Source organism: Ictidomys tridecemlineatus, chromosome 13 (assembly GCF_052094955.1).
Source record: "Ictidomys tridecemlineatus isolate mIctTri1 chromosome 13, mIctTri1.hap1, whole genome shotgun sequence".
Taxonomy (NCBI): domain Eukaryota; kingdom Metazoa; phylum Chordata; class Mammalia; order Rodentia; family Sciuridae; genus Ictidomys; species Ictidomys tridecemlineatus.
Genome location: NC_135489.1, coordinates 73119502 through 73145460, shown reverse-complemented (window position 1 = coordinate 73145460; position 25959 = coordinate 73119502). Strand labels below are relative to the sequence as shown.

The 25959-nt window shown below is 35.4% G+C and overlaps 1 pseudogene; it reads left to right on the top strand.

The window, feature by feature from the left end:
- Window positions 1-25959, top strand: part of LOC144369693 (3',5'-cyclic-AMP phosphodiesterase 4D-like) — a 76178-nt pseudogene that overhangs the window by 32584 nt on the left and 17635 nt on the right.

Here is a 25959-nt window from a genome sequence, read left to right as displayed (position 1 = left end):
CCATCCCATTTATTGATTCTTGATTTTACTTCTTCCACTTTAGGAGTCTTGTTAAGGAAGTTGGTTCCTAAGCCAACAAGATGGAGAGTTAGGCCTACATTTTCTTCTAGTAGGGATAATAGGTGTATGGTCTCTGGCCTAATGCCTAGGTTTTTGATCCACTTTGAGTTGAGTTTTGTGCAGTATGAGAGGGGTTAAGTTTTTATGCTACTACTAAGTTTTTATGGATTTTCAGTTTTACCTGCACCATTTGTTAATTAGGCTTTCTTTTCTCCAATGTATGTTCATGACAACTTTCTCTAATATGACATAATTATATATATATATATATATATATATATATATATATTATATATATATATATGTGTGTGTGTGTGTGTGTGTGTGTGTGTGTGTGTGTGTGTGTGTTTGTCTCTGTGTCTTCTATTCAGTTGCATTGGTCTCCATGTCTGTTTTTGTGTCAATACCATACTGTAGAATAATTTAAGGTCTGGTATTGTGATGCTTCCTGCTTCACTTTTTCACTAAGGATTTTATTTTGGCAATTCTGGGCCCCTTATTTTTTCAAGTGATTTTATGATTGCATTTCTGTTTCTATGAAGAATGACATTGGAATTTTAATAGGAATTGCATTAAATTTTTATAGTGTTTTTGGTAATATGGCAATTTTGACAAAATTAATTCTGTTTATCCAAGAACATGAAAGATCTCTCCATCTTCTAAGATTTCAATTTCTTTCTTTAGTGTTCTGTAGTTTTCATTTGAGAAGTCTTTCACTTCTTTTGTTAGTTTGATTCCCAAGGTGTTTTTTTTTTAATTTTAGGCTATTGTAAATGGGATATTTTTCCTGATTCCTCTTTCAGCTGTGATATCTTTTTTAAAAAAAAATTTAAGTTGTTGATGGACCTTGATTTTATTCATTTATTTATATGTGACATTGAGAATCAAACCCAGTGCCAGGCAAATGTTCTACCACTGAGATTATTGTTACTAAGCACAGTATTGCATAACAGATCTCTATACCTTCTTTATCTGCATAACTAGCACTTGATAGGCATTGAGTAGCAATTCCTAGTTTCTACCGCCTTCAGACCCCAGAAACTACCATTCTGCTTTCTACTTCTATAAATCAGTTTAAACATTTCCTATAAGTGGAATCATGCAGTATTTGTCCTTCTGTGACTGACTTATAATATCCTCAAATTTCATCCATCTGGTAGCATGTGAAAGGATCCCCTTCTTATTTAAGGCTAAAGAATATTTATCTTTATGTATATATCACATTTTCTTTTCACATTCATCCATCAATGGGCATTTAGATTTTTTTTCTTATCTTGGTTATTGTAAATAATGCTTCAGTGAACACAGGACTGCAGTTATCTCTCTGACATGTTATCAGCTCTTTTTGATAAATACCCAGAAATTGGGTTAAGAGGTCATATGATTTTCCTATTTTTAAGTTTTTGAGGAATCTCCATACTGTTTTCCATAATAAGTGTATCCTTCTGTAGTTCTACTAATAGTGGACAAGGGTTGTAAATTCTTCACAATATTGCTGATACTTTATTATTTTGAATAATGCCCATCCTAATAAGTGTGAGGCAATATCTCAGACATCATACTCAGGCCATCATTTTCAACTAGAATCTCTTTACTGTCTGTGTTACTTGAGCGGGAATTCACAAGCTAGAGACAAATGTTTATTTATGGAGAGTACCTGAAATTTTTACTTACAAATAAGCATGTATCCTTTTTCTCATAAGTAAGCTCATATTATTTGTGCTAAGTTTTCATTTATAAAATCCTGTGAAAAATGGGGAAAATCTAGTTCCTGCTCTTAAATGTCTGTCCTCCATGCAAATATAAATATTATGCAAACTAACATGCATAGTATCATTTAAATACATAATCTGGCTGAGTAACTAAAGACCATCTCAGGATATACTATTAAAATTTGTGTGAAGTTTTTGAGAAAGATTGTTTTCTGTGACAATCATAGTAAAATGCTATTTTCTACAGTTTTATATCTATATCACAGAAAAGTACATATCAAAAGAGTGAATTTTGAGAAACTATACTTATTTTTACTTCAGAGAAGCCATTTGACCTACAGAGAAATTTTAAATGAGCAAATGTGATTGACATTAATTAGAAATTAATGTCAAAGTCATAACCTTGTGATATTGATAACAATTGGTAAATTATTTACTATTATGCAGAGAAAATACTTTAAAATAGTCATTCATTTTTAGGTATACTTCCATTAAGCTTGGGGACAAAGCTTTTTCCTCCCTGAATGGCAAAGCGCCAACATGGAGTCCATTGTATGGCCAACAGCATGAGTTACCATATTGTATGGCCAACAGCATGGGCTAACATTCATATGGGAGACCTGGTCTAGGAAAATAAACAGCACTTCATTTGTGGTCCCAGGTCCTCCAAGTACATCCTGTATCTGGAGACTGAGGTTTAAAGTGCTGTTTCTGCCCATTATGTTCAGCTACTGCCCCACCCGAGGCTTTGGGACCTCCAAGCCGTCTACATTTCCTACCAGGAAATTGTTCTTTCTCCTCAGTGAGGAATATCTAGAGAAAAATCAACAGTCTCCACCCTCTCCCCAGATGTTATCACATTGGAAGTATGGAATAGGGTGGAGACGTCAAAGCAGTTGAAGTTCTATGTGCAATCTAGCTCCAGCATCTGTCACCTCATTGATTGCTGGGGTTGATCCACATAATTTTGACCTCAGTTCCTTTCCTCTCTCACCTCTCCATTTAGATTCCTCCCAAAGCCAAGTGTCTAGGTAACAATAATCGGGTAAGGAAAATGACCTAGACAGGAGATCACTTAGGAAGATAAAGAGTAATAAAACTAAAATAGAGCTGCTAAATATTTGAAATGTGCTGGCTACCAGGCAATGTCGTAAATGCTTTCCAAACATTTTCTCTTCTAACCCATATAATGGCCCCAGAGCTAAGTGTGTTATTATCTTTATCTGAAAAATGGAAGCTTAGAAAGGTATAGTCATTTGCCCAAGAATATGCAGTTAAAAAATAGTAGACCAAGATTTGAAATTTAACTCTGCTTTTCTAACTCTCAAGTGAATGTTTGAATAGGAACATTGTGATATCTCCCCACCTTCTAACAGGGAGCAATAGGATCTATATTGTTAACATACCCTTGTTCTTAACACCAACCAGCAAAAGCAGCTGTCATATGCTGCTGGCATTAGTGGAAGCTCCCAGGTTCCCAGCAACATTCAGCCTGGTCTTTCCTGTGGGAATCCTTCATAGATTTTTTTCCTCATAGGAACTTCTGTTGATAGCAGATCCTAGCAACTACTCCACTGGGATTCTCAGTGTATCTCATCCCAGGTTCCAAACTGGCCATCAGTGTTAGTACAAGGTCCTGAAAGCTAGAGTAGATGAGGCGAGTGATTTACACAGGATAGTAACAGGACCCTGACTCTCAGAAAGAGACTAAATTATGGTTAAGAAGAGATGTAAAATGTTTAGACGAGCAATTCAAGGGCTAGCATCAGGCCAAAAAGATGAAAAATGACCCTGAACAGAGAAATTATAACAAGGTCAGTAGACATGAAATATGGGAGCAAAGAAGCTGGCTAGAAAGTACATTGAAACTGTATTAACATCCAGTTAGTCCACTGAAATGGAACAGCAAGAAGAGCTGAGAGGGGTTTTATTGGTCAGTTTTTCTGATTTCTGCTTATTTCTTGTGGGAAGGTGGTTTCATAGAAGAAGAATGCAAAGCACCCACAGCCTTCAAGAGCTCCAAGTACAACAGATTTGTCCACATAGGGGACCAATGCAGTTGCATCATTGCCTCTCTAAAACTGCCTCCTGGTAAAAGTCAGCTTTTTTAAGGATCTTCATCACATTGAAGGACGCAAACATGAAGGACAGTAGAGCATCTTACTTAGTTCCATTTGCTAAGACTTTTCAAGGATCCACTGATCCTCAATTCCAGATTAAATCTCAAACTCTGTAAAGGAACCTATCAAATAGGTTATGACAGAGACTGTTTTTGCATACTACTATTGTGTTCAAAATTGGAAGAATTAGAGATGTAGCAAGTCCATGGTGTTGGCTAATGTGGACATCTAGTACCAGAATTAGCCTTGGTATGCATGCCCTTTAAGTTAATCAAAATGTTAAGTTTAAAGAATTAAGACTGGAAGTCCTATCCAGATAAGGAAGCTAGTGTTTTTTAACAGTTAATAGGAGACTGTAATAAAGACATAAATACAATGTCCATTTTCCCAGGCCCTGGAATCCTACAGTTGAGTTTAAAACCCATCTAGGAGATTGATGGTCCTGAACACATTACTTAACCTTGAGCCAAGTCTCTAGGCCTCAGATTCTTCATTGACCATACAAAAAATATAGTGCCTGTACTTCAGAGTGTTATATCATAAGGACTCAGTGAGATAATACAGACAAAGCATAGTATTTTGCACATGAAAACTGCTCCAAGTTTTCATTATTATTGTTACTGGGAAATTCATAACTTCTTGATCTCTTTGGTAATAGCAACTAGAGTTAGGGCTACCTTACCTCTCATTTACTTCTTGTTTTATTAATTGTTGAGAGCCACAGCCAAAGGGGCTCCAGCAAACTTCCAGCTGCCAGCAAACTTCCAGCTGCCAGCAAACTTCCAGCTGCCGGCTGATGATCCAGCTGCCAGCAAACTTCCAGCTGCCGGCTGATGATTGGCTCACAGCGGCCCCAGCAACATCTAGCTGATTGGCTCCTCTGCCATGATGTTCATTGGGCTGTTTCCCGGCCCTTCAGACTGCCAGCTGATGATTGGCTCACAGCGGCCCCAGCAACATCTAGCTGATTGGCTCCTCCACGGAGCTGCTCATTGGGGGACTTCTTTGGCTCTGCCCACGCAACCCAGCCAATTGGCCTCAAGAGCAGGAGGATTGTGGGAGGTTGAGAGGCTGGTGTGGGGGTGAGAGGCTTGTGGAAGCCGGTGGTGGCAGTTGGTCTCTGAGGGTTTTTTCCCTGAGGAGCTGTTTTGTTTGGCGTTTGTAGTTCTAAAAATAAAGTTAATTTCTTTTGACAAGTGGCTCCGAATTGTGTCAAGCTAGACTGCGGCAATTAATATTACCATGATGTGAACTGTTTATAAAGTTATGTTACAAAAATAAGTAGCTTATTTAAAGGCATCTGTATTTGCGGCATGAAATTAACTCTCAGTTAAATTAGACTCTCTTTCCAAAAGTTAAGCAAATAATAAGTAGTGTAATGCTCAATTAATTGACTATCTACTGAGTGAAAAAGTCCTATCTTTTTTTTTAATCCAAAATAACCTCTCCCGAAGCAAGCTTGCTAGTTCTAATATTTGAAAGATTTAACAAAGGAGTGTTTTCTTCTAGGGGAAGCAAGGGATTCCCCCTTTGGTCTATTTCTTTATTTTCTATTTTGTGATATTCTACTCTGTTCTTTTATACTCTCCCTTTAGTTGCAAAAATAATAAGGTTTATCTTAACAAATTAAACAATATAAAATTTGTAGCTGAAAAGTAAATAGCCTTCTCCATCTCACTCCTATGAGATATCAGTGTTAGAAGCTAGCATGTGTATTTCTTTATATAAGCTTCTGACACTCCCTAGCCTAACTTTCCATAAACACACCCAGCTGACCCTATTATATTGAACCAAAACATGGCAATTTTTTGTATAGGTCCCCACCATTCTTTAACACCAACCCACAAATGGAGCCAGACATTCTGTTTTCTGTTTTACACACATGCCTCAGCCATCCCTTTTTGGTTTGCTTTAGCTACTTCACTTCGACTGGATATTCTCCACCACCACCCCAATTCTACCTGCTCTTGAAAAATGCACACCCTTTAACTTATCAAACTCCCTTTATGTTAATTGTCTAAATCACACTTTGATTGCCTAATTCATGCCTGGTAGTATTTTATGATTTATATACTATTTAATACAGATGCCATATGTTTGAGGTTTTTTTCTCTAATTGCTTCATGTCTTTTGAGCTCACTGGACTTTATTGTCTAGCTGAGAAGTGTTGTGTTTTGTATATCTGTATTTATTCCATTGTTAGTCTAAGGACATAGGACAAACTGCAAAAGTTGATGCATCTTTTGTAATATAAACGTCCTTACAATAGGGCTGGGGTTGTGGCTCAGTGGTAGAGCACTTGCCTAGCATGTGTGAGGCACTGGGTTCGATTCTCAGCACCACATGTAAATGAATAAAATAAAGGTCTATCAACATCTCAAAAAGTATTTTTAAAAATGTCCTTATACCAATACTAACATTCAATAATGCTTCATACTAGGGATTCTCAGTAATATTCCTTTTTCTTGATTATTTATTTTAATCATAGGATCCTTTAATTAAATGGAATTTTACCATGATAATAACATCAGACTCTGGTCCTACCACTTAAAAAAAATTTATTCTGAGAAAATTTGTGTTATCATAGAGTGTTATCCAAAGCATTCATGGTACTTATGTTACTTTGTCTCAAGATAATAAATTTTTAGTGATTTGTTAGAAAAAATCAGTTATGTCTGTTTGAGTTTTAAAAGTAAGAATCTAATAATACCTGTGACCATTTTAGATCATTCTCAATGTTAAGCTAATACTAATATTTCTCAGATAAATATGATTTCTGTAGATGGTGAGATTTTATTTTGGGATGATATTTAATAGGTTGTTTTTTATGAATCTTTTAGTAAGATGAAATTTAGTTTATTTAAGATGGATTTCCTTACTCAAGAAAATCATCTCAATGTCCTGAATCTCCCCCAACGACACCCCTCCAAAAAAACAGAAAGAATATTATCTCCATCTAGTGGACAAATTATTATATTACAACCTACCAAAAAAAAATCTGATGCCCTAGAATATCTCCTATCACAGGCCTTTTTCTGCCCTACTAATAAATATTTTGGTTTTAATTGGTAAGTGGTAATTTTATGGCAAAAATGTTAAATGTTTTAATATGTTTAGCAATATTTTGCCCAAATGTAAGTAGGGTGTCTTTGTAATTCAGTTGCTTAATTGAATTGAAAAAAATATTAAAATTTTAAAAATTACAGAATTTGGGGGCTACTTGGTATTTACTCAATTGAATTAAGAAAAACTTAACCAAAATTATTCTCCTATGTCTCCTATACTTCCATTCATGCAAAATGAAGAGAGTGTGTTTCCTTTTAGATTTTATAGCAGAAGGATCATCTTAATGCTAATGAGAAATCAGCACACACAGCTTTCATTTGAGCGCTCATTCTTAGGTCCTCAGGTTTCAGCATGAACTACCTATGCATCTTTATAGGAGGGAAGTGCACTCTTCTCCTCTCCCTGTTCAAAAATCTTTAACATCTTCCAACTATATATTGCATGCCTTCAAAAGCCCTCTTTATATATGGCTCATTTTTGGAGATATCTCAGATATCCCAGTGAATTAACCTTCCTACCTTTATTTCTGTGTCTCCAAGTGCTCATGGTTGATGTTCACTGACTGCTTATTTAATTACACACATTGGGGAAGAGCTTGCCTGAGATCTCCTAATATGGCTTGAATTAAAGGATTAAAGATCCTGTTCCACTCTGGCTTTCCTCGGGGTTGCCATACCACATATACCAGTGCCTAGCCTATCCAAGTGAATCAGATGTACCTTTTTTGATATCACAGTTACTGACACATAGTTGTGGTGTATGTAATTATACAATGGAGCTGAAGGAATGTCAGGAATGATAGATGATTAAATCTGGTTAGCTCAGTAACTTGAAAATAACTATTTTAGGACCTGGTATCCTTGTCTATAAAATGACTCTGTTCAACTAGATAATAATTCTTATTGTCTGAGGGACCAAATAAATAATCCATTTATAAGGAGACACATTCATAAGAAAATTTTAAGTTGGAAAACATATTTTTGATTGGTTAAGCTACACTGTGAATTTTTTTCCACGTCTTCTACTTGATGGGTTGATTTGGAAGCAGGATTCTTTTATCATAGATTTGCAGGTGATTCATGAAACATATAAGCCCTACTTTATTCTTCAGGTTTGGCTTCCAGTCTTTGGGTCATAACACTATTAATAACTCCAATGAAGAAAACAAAGAACATTTTAAAATTCACTGCTTACTAGTTTGGATAACACTCTTGGGAGAAATGTTGATGATATCTAAACCTAAATGCATGTGTTTATTTATCATATAATAAACTTCACTTATTCATTAACAGTTTTTTAAAATCACACGCCTCCTGGATTATTTCTAACTATCTTATGAACACACAAGAGTTGACTTCATTTTGACACTTCTTGATATTTCACTTAGAAAAGCTCTTTGTGGAAAGTGCATACAGCTTATGAGTTTTATAATTTTAAAAAATATGTGTATGTATGGTTCTTTTTCCCTCCAACTCTAAAAATCGATATTATTAAACATAGCACCAATCATTCATTCAAACCACTTAGCTGTTGTTTCATTCTTCTGTTTTGTGGTGCTCAGTTTTGAACTTGGGGCCTCATACAAACTAGGCTGAACTCTACCACTGAGCTACACTCTCATCCCATTAAAGGGCAATTTTTGAAGTGCTGTTACAGGCCTGGGGCCTGCCATGTGGAGATGGACAGACACTACAGTCCTTTTAATGTTGCTAGAAATAATTCCAGTAAAACACAGAGTAGCCAGCAAAAGTTTACCAAAGAGACTGAGAAGTGAGGACACTGTACAGGAACTCCTGCAGAGAGGATGGTATGGTACTCACAGAGTTGGAGTTTTTAAGGAAATATTGACCATAGGTTTTTGTCTCTGTTTTATGCCCCCTTAATTGGTCATACTACCTTTTGAAAAGTCCCCACTAAGTTTACTTTGAGTGTCTTGCTGCTTTGGCTATCAGGGTGAGTGGAGGTTGTGACATAGTTTCGGTGATAAGAGAGGGGACTGGAGACCTGGTTACAAGAGATAATGATAACATGGTCCAGAAGCTCTTGTTTTTTCTTAAAAGGGTGTCATTTGTTAAGGCTGGGGGAGGTTTTGACATACCAGGTCTCTATGGCCAGGTTCCTATCCTGTCAGAAAATGCTCCCTGGGCTTTTTAGTTACACTTCATTGTCATTTCACCCTACTCACCTCTACCTAACAGTGCCCTGTGAAGCTCTAAGAATATTCTGAGTCTCCATCTTCAGAAAGCTCACTGACTAGGAATGGAGATCAGATGGTGAACATACTCAGTTCATTGCAAATTCTGTCATTACGAATGGAGAAGTGTCTTGAGATCATAGAGAACAGCATCTCATGAATTTCTGAGGTATCAAGCTGAGGTTAAAGTCTGAGTCCTTAAGGATGAGCAACCGTTAGGCAGGAAAAATCAGAAGCCAGGCAGGGCTAGCCTGGCCTAGGATGTGCTGCTCCAATGAGTGCAGAATACACTTGAGGCAGAGAGTTGCCAGTTGAGGTTGTGAAGATAAGTAATTGCAACTGAAAGCAGACAGTGAAGACTTGTAGTCTAGTAAAGATGTTTGGGCTTCAACTTAAAGGTAATAGTGAATTATTGAATTATTTAAACAGAAGAAGGGTGTGGTCAGATTTGCATTTTAAGGAGAGTCACTCTTGGTACAGATTGGAAGATGGGTTCAGGACACCAAGAGAAACGCTCTTATAACAATGTAGGTGGGAGTTGAATACTGGATTTAAAATGCCTGTAATAAATCGGGAATGGAAGGATAGGGGATATAATGGAAATTAGTTGCTGGATATGTTTATTGGGTAGAGAAAGAAGCTCGGGTTTGGAGGAGTAATAATAATAGGCATATAACAGGCACTTGTTGAGTTGAACTCAAAGGTTTAGTGAATTTTTATGTATTTGCTGTTTTCAACAAATAATTCTGATTCTGCATTAGAAGAGCTGTTTTTAAATAATTGTTTCTTTTTAGCTGAAATTGAGTTTAGAATGATCAGTCTTTTGTGTCTGATCAGAAGTTAGAAAATCAGAATGTGAAGCCAGTGGGGGTGTGTGGGGGTATGTTTGTGTGTTCGTGCACGTTTCTTATTTATGTTTACTTTTATTTATTTTAATATTATCATTTTTCACAAGCAGGAAGGAACTATAAATTTTCCTATTCTAAATTCCTTAATTGAAGCTAAATGTTTTGGTAAAATATCAACATGTTAGTGTTTACCACAACATAATTCCTTTTCTTTCATTCACAGTTTTGATGTAGACAATGGCACATCTGCGGGACAGAGTCCCTTGGATCCCATGACCAGCCCAGGGTCTGGGCTAATTCTCCAAGCAAATTTTGTCCACAGTCAATGCCGGGAGTCCTTCCAGTATCGATCTGACAGCGATTATGACCTCTCTCCAAAGTCTATGTCCCGGAATTCCTCCATTGCCAGTGATATGTGAGTACAGGAAGGGGCAGAAATGAAGAAATCAACCCAATTTATTTCCACAGTTGATGATGTAATAATACCAAAGCGTTTGTTCAACTGCATCACTCTTCTTTAAAACAGGAAGAATGAGTAAAATCATGCAAACTGAAAATGAATGGTAGATTCAAGTTGAGTACTCTGTCACTCTTGACACATTTATTTTCGCAGAAAAACATTGGGAAAAGTGAGAATTGCATTTTTAATAGACACTTACATTTAAACATCAGCTTTATATTTATGTAGGACCTGTTTTTTTGCTGTCCTGCCACAATGAGTACTTTCTAATATTTTGAAAGACTTTAAAGTCAGAAAATCCCTGTGAATGAATCTCAAGTGATGTATATATAGAGAGGCTAAAACTGGTTTGTCAGATCACGTTAGAGATGTTTTGGAGATGTGGCTTAAATTAAGCCAATTTTTAAAGATTAATCACTAGAGGCAAGCCCATAAAACATTAGACAGACTTGAATATCAGTGAAGACATGGCACACAATGGAAAATACTTTAAACTGCACATCTTATATTATTTTCAGCTCATTTTTGTAGCACATTCCATTCTTATTTTTATGTACTATTTATGTGCTATGTATGTTCTGCATTGTCATATTTGGTAACTTTCTCTATGTATACAACTGATCTCCACTTTCCTCTTCTGGATCTAGACAACCGTCCAGGTACACTCACCATCTTCTCAAAACATCATCTCAAAAACTCATAATGGGTTATAATTCATCTTATAGGAATTAGACTCTATGAGGCCCCTAAGGGCCTGTGTTATTCTCGGTATCCTAATAGATCATCCAAGTATTGCAGGTGGTCTAAGTGGAATTCTAGAAATGAAGTTGTGTTCTACTCTTCATTATAACCTCTAGTTATTATTAGGTGTTTACTTTTAGTTATTAGTTTTTAGCATTTGTATTATTATTGTCCACTCTTTATTTCCAAACAACTTTCTTTTCTCATTGGCCCTATCTCTGTGCGATTCTTATCCCACTTTCATAGGTTTGAAATTCAGGATTATTGTCTAATAATTCACCAATAATGAAAACACTTCTTGAGACTTCTGATATATTTAAAGTTCCTATTCTGGAGTGGGGAGTGGAGATCTGGAATTTTAGTTCATTGATATAAAATTTGGAGCATAGCATCCTTGAGGTATTTAGAGATCACTACAAAAGCACAAAAAAGAGAAGGGAGATTTTCTGCCCAAGGGAACAGTGCAGAAAACAACAGACAAGGAACAATATTTGCAAAATATGAGGCATGGAAAATGACTCAATTAAGGAGTGACAGTCTGCTTGGTGTAGGGAGCAAAATGTGGCAAGATAGAAAGATTCAAATGCAGTATATGGGAGCCAAGAGCCATGGAGGTTCTTAGCTCAGGTTTGTCCTGATTATATTCTTGTTTCCATGCATTCCAATCACTCTATTGTGGAATCTTGGCACAGGGAAGTAGACACAGGGAAGTGATTTCTGTCACCATTAACAGAAACAAAGCAGAGTAAATTTGATGAAGACCTAGATCAAGGAAATGCAGTGGAGAAAAGAGATTGGTCCAGATGCAAGAGGGAAAAGGTTTACAGAAGTGTGTGCATGCATGTGTGTTGGGGAGTAGCCACCTGGGGAAGGAGAATCAAAGGGATTGTTAAAGTTTTTACCCTGAATGAGTAAAATGGTGATGTTGATGTGAGGAACAAAGAATAGAGAGTAGACAACATGATGGCAGGTAATAAGTAATAGATTTGGCCTTTATCGGATGAGCATAGGGGAACAAGACAACCATTAGGCCCAAGGACAAAGAGCAGAAATAGTAGTCCACAGGACCAAGAGAACTTAGAAGAACCAGTTACTACCTCTGATTACTAGGTCTTTGGATGACAGTTGAGTGAAGCATTTTTAGTCAGGTAATGGAATTAAAAACCCACTATGTTGAGGAGTGAATTGAAAGTTGAGATCTGAGCAAGTACATGTATCTTTTGAGAAGGTTAATGAGGGAGAGAATAAGATTGCTTGAGGAATAATTAATTTTAAGGGAAACCGTTTCTTGTTTTTTTTTTTTTTTAATTTGGGACACTTGAGATAAATGAAAATAGAGATTAAAATTTAAGGAAAAAGAGGTTAAAAAGTGGAGTTGTCATTGCTGAAAAAATATGATTCTCAGTTCAAGTTAAGAGATTATCTCTGGAAAAGTAATACTGTATTCTTTAAGACGAACAAAAAAAGAATCAAGTGAAAGGGGAAAACATAAATCTAGAGATGAATGAATGTTTAGAGAGTTAATGGCTAATGATCTCTACTTTTGCAATCATAGAAGGTATAACCATTAAAAACCAAAGAAGAGAGGGATAAGGAACACGTAAGAAAATCATCATGAAGATCAAAAAGAATAACAGAATGAAGATGACCAGAGGAACACTGAACATTCCCATAGATCACAATAATGATTTTGAATGGAAACCATCTAATCTAACTTTATCAAAGGCAAGACAATTTTGGAAAAAAAAACCTCACAATGAATTAGTGGACTTTATGTAGTTATGTGTTCTGTTTTTTAAAATTGGAGAAAATTGATCTTTTAATACCAGCTTGTGTAGATAATTCCTTCACACCCTTTACCCAAGTTAATAAGGATTAAGTATATACACACATTTTATAAAAGGACTATAAGATTTCATATTTAAGTAGGACCTTTATTTTCAAAGCCCACTGAAAGGGATGACCTGGTCTTATGCTAGACCAATACAAGAGTTTCTTTATTAGCTTAGCCTCATTGTAGGAGTGACTGGTTTAATCAGGCCATGATGCAATTCCGTATTACAGAAAAATAACATCTAGAACGTGCTCAGTTTTCCCATTCCCTTGGTATATTTACATATAAGATTTTCCTTTTACACTCACTGACACACAGAGCACATTCTTTCTACCAAGGAGATGGATTTTCTGTGGGAAGAAAGAGAAGGAGAATAAATAATTACCAATTCAGTATAAATCTGAATCATCCCAGGCCATCTACACATAAAGGATATGCCTTCTCTTTACTGGACTCTCCTGTAGCTATATGTAAGCTTGTTTCCTTACCTTATCTCATTCGGAATTCTGTGAAGATTGTCAAACAACCATAATTCAACTGTGCTTGATGAGTTTATATTTATTGGCCTAGTTGAGCTTTCTAATGAGAAAATTCCTGAGAAATTTCAGGCACAAACAGTACCAGTAGAAGTTTGTGATTATCTATATGAATGAAATGCTTTAGGAAACTTTTAAATGTTCAGTAATTTGGAATGTAATTGTTTAATTTATTGAAAAAGTGACTAGGAAAATAATCTCTTCCTAGTAGACTGGATTTTGTGACTTTGTCTTCTATAAACCATTCTAGAAAACAGTTGAGGCATGTGGAGATAAAAGGCCAATAATATTAGTAACGATAATCATAACTCACATTGCATGTTCTACCCTTAGCTTTCCCAGATATTTTCATACCAGCTGTTTCATATGAGGTACTCACAGTTCTTTCAATGGGGACATTATTATGCCACTTGCAGGCAAGAGATCCAAAGTCCAGTGATTTTAATCTTGCTTAAGAACACAATAAATATTATTATCAATTCTAAAAGAATATATTTTGATACTACCATTGGGAATAAAGTGCTGTGAACTACTATAGCAAAACCAAATTAATTAGGCCAAATGAATCACTTAGTGCTGTGAAATTTGGTCAAGCTCAAAGTAGTCAGAGAGGTTATAAGACAAAAATGCAACCCACTCAGCAAACACATGGATCTTAAGGAATCACTTGTTTAAAGTGGAAGAGAAGTTCCTGGGAGCTTCTACTCTCAGACTACCACACAGTTTGTTGAATGCAGATGACACAGTAGCAACTTAATTTTTAATAAAAATAAGGAGAAAATCTTAAGTATTAACCTGAGTAAAAAAATACATAAAAAGCAAATTTGAACTACTCTTAGTAGTTCAAAAAGATTTTATAACAGTAGAAAATAGATTTAAAAAACTTGCCTCAGTGATGTCATGAAGAAACATGATGGAAATTTTAAAGTAAACAGATAATTATGTTTTTTTCTCATAAATTTCTTCAAAATATGTTTAAAATTATCTTTCAAATAACAGTTACCTCTATTGTTACCCATCATCCAATAATATAGTGCTTCTGTATGTGAAAACATGTGAAGATATGATAGATTGTGAGGATTAAAGGATAATTAACAGTGATAAGACAAATAGCATTTAGTCATAAAGCTATTACTTTATTGAATATCAGCTGCTTGTCAAATAAGTAAAAAAAATCAATTCACCTGAATAATTGATCCTTATCCCCCATCACCTGCTGAATAAACACTAACATACAGAATGCAAAGTTGACCCAGAGAGCCCTTTACTCATGCTTACGTGCTTTACCTACACACAGAATATGGGGTGGAGGTGAATGTGAAAAGGGTGCTAAGAAAGAGATGAGTGGACTTAGTATACCAAAAAATCTGGGCACACTTGGTAGTCTAGTTAACTTGTTCCCATATATCTATAATTCTCTAGACCTCACTGATCAGGCTGCACACTGCCCCATGTGGGCATGCTCTTACCTAATGGGCACTATCCCCTGCCATATCTCAGAATGCCACCCTGTCCTTAATAGTTAACAAGTGCCCCTCCATCCCGGATTTCAAGTGCAGGTTTTAGGTTCCAGTCCTTCATTCCCACTACCTGGGCTACTGAAAAGAAGGGTGCTGCTAGTCTTGAACTTGCAAAGGCAGAAGGACAGCCTGTTGTCAATTCATATTGACAGTTTACATGACTTTTCCTTGATCCTATTAGGGTATCTCCAAAACTAAAAAATAATAAGACATGGTTAGTCTTCCTAGATGTATGTTAAAAGTTTCTAACAGTCCTAGAAACTTATTATATGAATAAACATTTCAAAAGCAAACCGATTTGCCACTTGAAAGCCATCGTCCATTAACTAAATACAAAATGGTATCAGGGGTAAATCATCTTTCCCCAGTTCCTGAGTCTTCCCAACTGAGGTGGGTAGGAATAAAGGGACAAGGGCCAGGGTTCCCTAAATATCTTCTGGGGTAACCAGAGGGAACTCACAGAGGCAAAAGGGATATTTGAAATATTCAAGGGAAACAGAAACATCCGTCAATCCTCAATCACCTGGAAAGCAAATAATGGCAGTTTAGATCATGCTATTCCTTTCTGTTACCTCATATGTTTGCAAAACTGGATTTTCAGTGGTTGCTAGATGAAAAGCAGGTACTGAGCAAAAATTGATGTGGAACCAGATATGAGAAAGGCAGAACCCAATCTCATTTCAAAGTGATAAGATGCATAGTGCTCAATAGGTGCTACATTGTTGAGATAACACCTCATTTAAATGTTTGGTCTGAACTACTTAATAATCCTGACTGTTATTTGTTTGGGCCAATGGAGTGTTATAAAAAATTACTGAGTTGTTAAGGACTAAGAAAGTTGGAGAACCTCTGCATCAGGTTGTTGTTTCATTAGTGCTTGCCTCACTTGCCCAGGCTCTAATTTCTATCCCCAGTAGAGAATCAAACACTCCAGGAGTTCCATGAATAGTAAAATACAATTTAAACATTTTTTTAAATTTTTGAACTAATAAAATAAAAATACCAGCTAAGCATAGGGACACAGAACTATCAACCCAACTACTTAGGGGGCTGAGGCAGGAGAATCAAAAGTTTGAGGCCAGTGTCAGCAACTTAGCAAGACCCTGTCTGAAAATAAAAAATAAAAAAGGATTGGGCATATAGCTCAATGGTAGAGTAGGCTTGAGATCAGTTCTCAGTACCAAAAATATAAAAATTAAGAAAAAAAACCTGAATACATATTTTAAATTTTTATTCTTGTGTTTTAAAAACATCACAAAAAGGAGATCTGAATGTTTTGACATTTTGAATGGATGGGCTAAAATTAAAGTGTCGATTTTTTTGACAAAGCATAGATTTGTTGAATAAGAAAACAGTGGCCCAAAAAGTATTGACAGCACTTTCTTGGAGTCTAGAAATATCTGTGGGGCTTCAGAATAGTCTAAATCCACATGAGCATCCAGAAGGTATCATAGTCAAAACAAAACAGTATTTTAAAGCCTGAGTTAAATGTAGTTATACTGCGTATTTCCATGCCTTGAGAGTTCATGATCTACTAAAATGTCAAAAAAAAAAAAAAAAAAAACCACCTGGAAGACCGACTTAGGGTTGCTAAATTTGTACTTTGTCAGACAAAGGATACTAACAAGAAAATTTCCACTGATACACATCATCATTTTTTAAAAGAAAATGCATAATCTCATAATAAAATTATTTTCCTAAGAAGTGTGTTTGGCTTTTTTAACATTTCACTTCATGGCCCATATTTAATCTCACTTTGACAAGAACCAATAAACATTTTGTTAGGTAAGTCCCAGATCTCAGAATGGCATTTGGAAACTACTGATCCCTGCCACTTGCCAATGGCATGACTGTGATGAATTGCCTAAGTTCTCAGAGCCTGGTTCCTTGCCTTGGCATGGGAATATGAGTACCTTGTAATGCAAAATCTTTGAAATTAGATATTGCCCATTGGTGGAGATCCATGCCTGATACATAGTAGGTTCATATCAAACATAATGCTCTCCTCTCTATTTGATTAGACTGTTCCTTTTAATCTGCTAAAATCTAGCACATATTGTCCTTTAAAACAGTTGCATGCACTCCCATAAATCTTCCTCCTAGGAACCCATGCTGGAGAAGAATCAAGAGGGCAGGGACTCTGACATTAGAAACAGGCCTGTAAAATAAGATCAACAGTGAAAGAAGAGCCTGTTTCTAGAACACAAAGTGAGGTGAAAGTCCTTCTCTGTGAACTCAACCTTTTCCACCTTCCTTCTTCCCCTCTGTGGAAATAAGACTCAGCCTAGTACTGAAAACAGCTGATGGTCATTTGTGACATCAGCACTCCTGGAAAATCCCCCTATTACACTGTTTTGTTTGTTTGTTTATATATGGTGCTGAAAATCCAGCCCAGTGCCTTACACAGTTTAGGCAAGTGCTCCACCACTAAGCCACAACCCCAGGGCCTATTGCACTAGTTTTTAATCAAAGAAAATAATTAAATGTACTTAATGAACATGTTTACAAGCATCTGTTAAGCACTTTTTAAATTACTCAAATCAGAAAAAAATTTTGATACATAATTTTATGTATCAAAAATATTATATATTTTTGATACATAGATTATCTTTTGTACTGTCACATGACTTAACAAATTGAAAGTCATTTATTGGCCTTATGTATTTTCTAAGTATTTTTTTTCTTGTAGCACATAAAGAGATTCCATTGCAGATGAGAGAATTTTTTGCTTATGATGCATAATACCTCTAATTTCATTTGCTATATCATCAGTGCATAATATTAACAGGGATGAGCATGAGTGAGTCAAAAATTATGGATCTTTGTTTTAAGAACTTTTTTGATCAATGATCAGTTCTAGGTTTTAATCTGTTGTTGTTGTTTTATTTAGTTTTTAATTGACAAATAATATGTGTCTGTGTAGTGTGTGTGTGTATGTGTGATGTAGAATATAATGTTATAATATTTGTATACATTATGAAATTATTAAATCAAACTCATAATATGTCCATCAATTCACTTATACTTTCTGTGATGAGAACATCTAAAATCTATTCTCAGCAATTTACAAATATGCTTGGCATTATTCTTAATTATAGCCTACCATATAAGTCTCTTAAATGTATCCCTCCTAACTGTATATCCGTACCCTTCAACCAACATCTCCCAACCTCATTTTTCAGCTTCTGGTAACCAACATTCTACTCTCTCCAAGATTTCTTTTTTTTAATAGATCTACATTCATATGTGCAATAACACCTTATTTGACTTTCTGTTCCTGGCTTATTTAACTAAGCACAATGTACTTTAGGCTCATTTCTGCATCATTGTTTTCAAACTGGCACAATTTCTTTCCTTCTTAAGGGAGAGTGCTATTTAATTGTGTATAGAGACCACATTTTCTTTATCCACTCATCTGTTGGTTGACACTTAGGCTGATTCTGTGTTGGCTATTGTGAATAGTGCTCTAATAAAACAGTAGTCCAGATACTTTTTGACACATTGATTTCATTTTCTTGGCTTATAAACCCAGAAATGGACCATACGATGGTCCTATTTTTAATTTTGGTGAACCTCCATAGTACCTTCCAGAACTGCCGCACGAATTCACATTCCCACCAACTGTGTACAGTGTTTTGTTCACATCTTTGTCAACATTTTTTATCCTTGGCTTTTTTGATTAAAGCTATTTTTTGGGTGAGACATGATTGCTCATTTTGATTTAAATTTGCATTTCCCTGGTGATTACTTATGTTAAGCACCTTTTCATATATTTATTGGCCATTGGTATGTCTTATTCTAAGAAATGTTTACTCTGTTCTTGTGTTCATTTTTAATGGGTTATTTGCTTTCTTGCTATTAAGTGATTTGTTAATTATTAAAATGTTAATAAGTGTTAAGCAAGTGGTAACAAGATTAGCTAGGCACAGTGGCACATACCTGTAATCCCAGTGGCTTGGGAGGCTGAGGAAGGAGGATCATGAGTTGAAAGCCCTTGTCAGCAACTTAGCAAGGCCCTAAGCAATTTAGCAAGAACTTGCTTCAAAATAAAAAGGGTTGGGGATATGGGGATGTGGTTCAGTGTTTAAGTTCCTTTAGGTTCAATTCCTGGTACCAGAAGGAAAAAAGAAGAAATTTAGAATTCTAAACATCTAAGATTATAGTATTTTCTAAAGTGATTTTAAAAAAAGTATAGTTGTAGATGGACAGAATACTTTTATTTTATTTGTTTATTTTTATGTGATGCTGAGGATTGAACTCAGTGCCTCACACATTCTAGGCAAGCGCCAGCCCCTAAACTGATATTTTTTTAAGAGAGAGAGAGAGACAGAGAGAGAGAGAGAGAGAGAGAGAGAGAGAGAGAGAGAGAGAGAGAGAGAATTTTTAATATTTATTTTTTAGTTTTAGGCGGGCACAACCTCTTTGTTTGTATGTGGTGCTGAGGATCCAATGAACCCTGGCCGCAAGCATGCCAGGCAAGCGTGCTACCGCTTGAGCCACATCCCCAGCCCCCTAAACTGATATTTTTAATCCAGTAAAATATCAATTAGAATGTAATGTTTACAGGTGTTCTCTGAAGGATTTTCTTATTGATTAGAATAGGCAAAATGATATAGTAAATTCTCTTAAGGCTAGTAAAGATGAAAGTGTTTTTTGTTTTGTTTTGTTTTTAATTTTTTAATTTTTTTAAAAATTAGTTATACATGACAGTAGAATGCATTTGTCCACTTTGATATGATATATATAGATGGGATATAATTTCTCATTTTTCTGAATGTACATGGGTAGAATCACATTAGTCATGTAGTCACATATATGCATAAATTAATAATTTCTGTTTCATTCTACTATCTTTTTTCCCCATCTCCCCTCCCTTCCCCCCTTTCACTTCCGTCTACTAATCTAAGGTAACTCTATTCTCTAGTGCCCTGCCCCCTTATTGTCAATTAGCATCCACATATTAGAGAATATGTGTTTTGTTTTGGAGGGATTGGCTTATTACGCTTATAGTATTCTCCAACTTTATCTATTTACTGGCAAATGCCATAATTTCATTCTTTTTTTAAAGCTGAGTAATATTGCATTGAAAAAATTTATACATATATACAATAATACTTTATTTGACTTTCTGGTCCTGGATATATATATATATATATATATATATATATATATATATATATATATATATATATATATCCCATTTTCTTTTCCCATTCATCTATTGAAGGACACCTAGTTTGGTTCCATAGTTTAGATATTGTGAATTGAGCTGCTATAAACATTGACATGGCTGCATTACTGTACTATGCTGATTTTAAGTCTTTTGGGTATAAACTGAGGAATGAGATAGCTGGGTCAAATGGTGGTTTCATTCTAAGTTTTTTTGAGGAATCTCTTACTGCTTTCCATAGTGGTTATACCATTTTTTCCTCCCAATGGTACTTTTCCCTGTCATTTGAATAACAGAAAGCAAAGAATTAAAATTTTAAAAAGAATTTTCTTTTAAAAGAAAATTTCCTTAGGATTACATATACACATATATACAAAATATGCATACATAAATTTACTTGTAGACATTTACATTAGAATGTTTTGTTATCTGTACACTATCCTCAGAGGTCTTTGTTACATATGACTAACATGATCTTATCACACCCTGATTATGCACATATGTTATTGAATTGTCAGCCAAAACTTTACACCTGGATGGAAAAAAAAATATTATTTTATTTTAGGGTTGTAGGATATGAAAATCATTAGGTAGACTAAGTTTGTTTTGCTTTATTAGTCATTGATAATATGTTGTTTGATTAGCTTGATTTTGTTGTTTTGACATTATTTTTTGCATTCATGTATAATTCTTCTATTTGTTGTCTTTTTGATATTGTCTCATGATACACAAAAAATATATCAAACATTAAGCATTGTTTTGGATGATGTTTAGGCATTGATAAATGTGTTCTAGCTGGAGAATTACATAGCACATGACAAAGATTTGGATCCTGGCCCCAAAGTCACATGACACAGATTTGGATCCTGGCCCTATCACTTCATGGACATGTCTTTTTTGTGTCTTTCTTAGGCCTCTGTCTTCTCATCTATGAAAAAAAAGAATAGATTATTATTGTAACATGTTTTGCATATAGTAATAACTCAATAGATATTAGCTATCACTGTTGTTTATGATAACTAATTTTTATAATTATTACCACTACTATTTATACTTTCATTGAATGTTTATACTCTGAATTCTTAAAAGCAGTATAGTGAAATTGTTTTAAGAAATAAAAAATAATAAGATATTATAAAGGCTCCTAGTGCTGAAGCCAACAAGAAGAAAGGTGTCCCTGAGTTTCACAATTTGAAATAGATTTATATACATAAAAATCTATTTCAAAGATTTGTTTATATATAAATCTATTTCAAATTATATATATATATATATATAATTCCAGGTGCTGGTTTTGGTTAAACATATTCTTTTATGATGGCAGTGTACTTTTCCAAATTTAATACTATACTTGAATAGTATATGGATCCCAACAAGGCTTCCATAAGAAGGTTTGCTTTTAGATCTCTCTCTCTCTCTCTCTCTCTCTCTCTCTCTCTCTCTCTCTCTCTCTCTCTCTCTCTGAATTGAACCCATTGGTTTAACTTCTGAGCAGATTCCCAGTCCTTTTTATTTCCGAGACAAGGTTTATACTACATTGCTTAGGACCTTTCTAATTTGTTGAGGCTGGCCTCAAACTTGCAGCCCTCCTGCCTCAGCTTCCCAAGTCACTGGAATTACAGGCTGTCACCTCCCACCTGGCTTTTCTCTTTCTCTCTATCTGTTTCAGCTTCTTGTCTGTGTTTCCAACTTCTTGTTATGGAAAGAACAAGAAATAGGGAAAGGATGGCAAAGGCACAAAGAATGGGAGTTTTTAACTCTTGTCATTCCTGTTTTGAAAACAAGAGTCAACAATTGAGCCTCTGCCTCTGGTAGCCCTGACTCAGGACCTAGCAAGGCCTCTCTTTGAGAGCAGAGGTGGGGCAGGTGTAGGCAAGCCTACCCATCACAGCCAGCTCAGTGACTGAACATGTGGCACCTCCTTCCACATGACAACACTCAAGGCCATTGTGACACTGTCTCCACAGTGACCTCCAGTGACTTATCATATCTGTTCTGGAAGTCTCTGCACTTAACCTTCGCTGTGACTATTACCTGGGTCCCAATCTTCTTGGTCTCCACATGTGTGAGTGTGTGTGTGTGTGTGTGTGTGTGTGTGTGTGTATACATATATATGTATATATATAATATGTCAAAAAGTAGCTTTCTCCTGAGTACTATCAGCCCCCAATGTCTTCCCACCTGTGTCCCATGCAGTTCTGAAAAGAAATTTATCTGAAATCTAAAATTAGCTTCCCTTTAAAATAGATCTCAGATGATTTAAGTTTGTTGAAGTTTTTTTTACTTAAAGAAAAGGTGATATTGAATAATTCTCCCTTAAATTTATGACACCAGTAGTTACAATTTCAAGTCTCCAGGCACTACTAACTATGAGTTAAACTTCTTAATTTGTTAGAGTCTCTGTCTTTTCCCATCTCAGAAAACCCCAATTGATTGCATGATATTATACACCCTCCTAACTCTTTTCAGTATTTTAAAAAACTTCCTTGTTGAGAAAGTTGTTCAAGTGCCAATTGCAGAATCACTTTCTTTCAAGGGCTTTTTGTTCATTTTGTTTTGTTTTGTGTCTGGTGGTGCACACTGTAGTCAAAGCTGCTCAGGAGGGTTGCTTGATCCCAGGAGTTTGAGACCAGCCTGGATAACATAGATGTCTCAAAACAAAAAGACAAAACAAACAAACAAAACCATAAACCCACATTTACTTTAAGCCAATCATATGTAACAAAATTAATCTTTTGTTAATCTTAAGTCCCAAATCTCTTTTAATTATATATGCAAAGTTCAGTACACAATTAAAAGATAAATTTCATATTATATTTATTTTCTTCTATCCACAAATAAAAACATATATTACCTACATCATTATATTTGAAAATAGTCTGGAAAAGGTTATTTTCATGTTGAGTTGAAGACAAAGATTTTTGAATTATATATTAGGTATATATCCAAAGACAAATTAAGTCTTATATACTTTTGAGAAGAAATGGATAAAATATCTTTATAGAAGATGTCTGCCACTGAAATGCTGGGAATCTCATTTATTATTACTGAAATGAGACAAACTTGAAATATTCGGCAGAAAAAATTTCTGGGCAATTTTTAAAAATGACATATCTCTACTAAAATTACAACTGTCTTTCTTAATACTTTGACAGGAAAAGAAAGGAAGTTGGATAAATTATGTTAAATATTGTATATTCTAAATATACCTTTTACAAAGTTTCATAATGAAATTGATTGAAAGAAAAAATTAAGTGTTTTAACAAACATGCAATCCTTTAGACTAGTTCAAATCCACTGGGATGCACTTCCAAACTAAAGGACTTATTAACATGGATTAATTTAAGAATGATTATGTGCCTTGATCCATATGACTTAGCTCTTAGAAAATTAACTTTATGGTCAGGAAATTATACAGAATAAAATGAAAGAAAAGATTGTAGCTTGGGACAATATCTGGATTTCATATTATTTTTGTTCTGGGTATCTGAACTGCCTTCAGTATGGCCACGTGTTGAAGCAAATTGAAAGCTCTTCAATTGCCAAATCAAGGAGACACTTCACATGTAATTTTCTCATTGTGTAATATATTTCCTGTCATGGTATCATGCTTTTTATTTTTTATACCTTTATTTATTTATTTTTATGTGGTGTATTTATTTTTATGTGGTGTTGAGGATTGAACTCAAGGCCTCCCATGTGCAAGGCGAGTGTTCTACTGCTGAGCCAAAACCCCAGCCCAGAATCATGCTTTTTAAATAACACTTTTTCTTATAGAAACTACTAAAGTGTCTTGAATGTATGTAAATTTGTTGAAATAGTCTTTGCCTTTTGCTAACAAAAAAAAACTAATACACACTAAATTTATTATTTTGTTCACTACTTATAAAAACAATTGGCTTTGAATGGATATTTGTGTGTGTGTGTGTGTGTGTGTGTGTGTATTTGTGTATGTCAAATTGTAAAATGCTTAGCTCTGGATCTCATACTCATGCTTTCGGAAAAATTTGGAGCCTCTGCAAGTATTTCTCAGTTGCTCTGTAAGAGTTAGGTTACTATTTCAAAGTGAGTACATAGGCGGAATTGCAACTCTAAATTGTGCCTGTCATCAACCCTCAGAGAGCAAGATCAGAATGATGGACCAATGAAGAAATGCAGTTGTCCAACCCTGGACATCGTTTTGAGTTTTGCCTTGTAGTTTTCACTTTTTTTTCTTTTACTAGATTACTGTACTATTTTCCTTTTTTTTTTTTTTTTTTTTTTTTTTACCTATTGTAGGTCCTTATTTTTAATCTGTCCTATAGGAGTGAACTAGTGAAATCATAAGGAGCAAGTGTGGCTGAGTATTCTTACCTGTGTGACTTTGGGTTTAGTCTTTTAACCAGGTTGAGCCTCAGTTTTTCTCATCTGTAAGATGAGAATATACCACTTACCAGAATCATTGTGTGATAGTTGGTGACATTGTACATAAAATGTACCTACCATAATAGCATCCCCCTTAGTTTTGTATGTCTCAAATTTTCCTTAAAGTTCTTTTACAAAGCCCATAATGTTGTCACTTTTCCTCTTTCGGTTACCATTGATTTGACTCAGGTCCTCATCTCGTCCACTCTTGACACTGCCTACTCTGCTTTCAGTTTTGCTCCTTCAAAACTCTAAGTCCCTTATAAATCTGTCATAATGGCTTAAAAGTTCTTAACTAAGTATCAGTTTTCTGAGTCTTTTAAATTTCCTAACTGCATAAGAAAGAAAAAGCCATTGGAATATGAATAATATTTACTATTACTAATTATATATAGACTACTAAATTTATCGAATTTTAGGCTAAGCACATTCTGAATACCTGAACATCAGTCACTTAATCCTCAAATAACATTATGTATGGACTATCATCTCCATTTTACAGATGAAGAGACCAAGAGAAAGAGAAGTTTAATAACTTGCATAAGTGTATATACTTAGAACATGGCGGGGTCAGAATTCCCAACTCTCACTCCCACCAGAAAGTAAAATCCCAGGCTTTTCTTACATGTACAAGGGCTTAGTGATCTGCAGCCTGGCTCACCACCTGCCACTCTTCTTGCATTTCCTACCCTGCAATGCATTTTCTAGAATTGCTCAGCTATGCATTGTAGCTCCTCGAATGTGTCATATTCTTCCTCACTCAGATGATTCCTCTGCCTCTTTGGCTTTGTCTCCTCTTGCCAGCTGCCTCTGGGACACTGGCTTTCTTACCGCTTCAGTACACCAGCCTACTTCACTCTGGGCCATTCTTCTAGGACAGAGCCTTTCTGGGTTTGGCTTCAGAAGACCGTTTTGGACTGACATCCTGGAGCTACCATTTATTTGCTTCTAGACCTTCAGATCCCTTTGAACCTCTGTTGCTTCCTCTATAAAATGATGGTAAAACTTGATGTCCAAACTTCATAGCACGTAGGATTTTATGAATAAAAAACAGATGTCCCTTGAAAATGTGATTCTGGAACCAATGGAAAGGAAAATGACACATGCCTCTTTTGAAGTGTTTTTCCGTTTTTTTCTTCTATTTTCCACATTTTGACTTTCAAGAGCTCTGTGTAATTTGATGGTGACCACAGCAATTAGTCTCTTTGCCATTGATGATCCATGGCGAACATTCTCCCCGTGCTCTTTATGCTGTACCACATTTCGTAAGTGTTGTTTTAGGTCACTCTGGTTC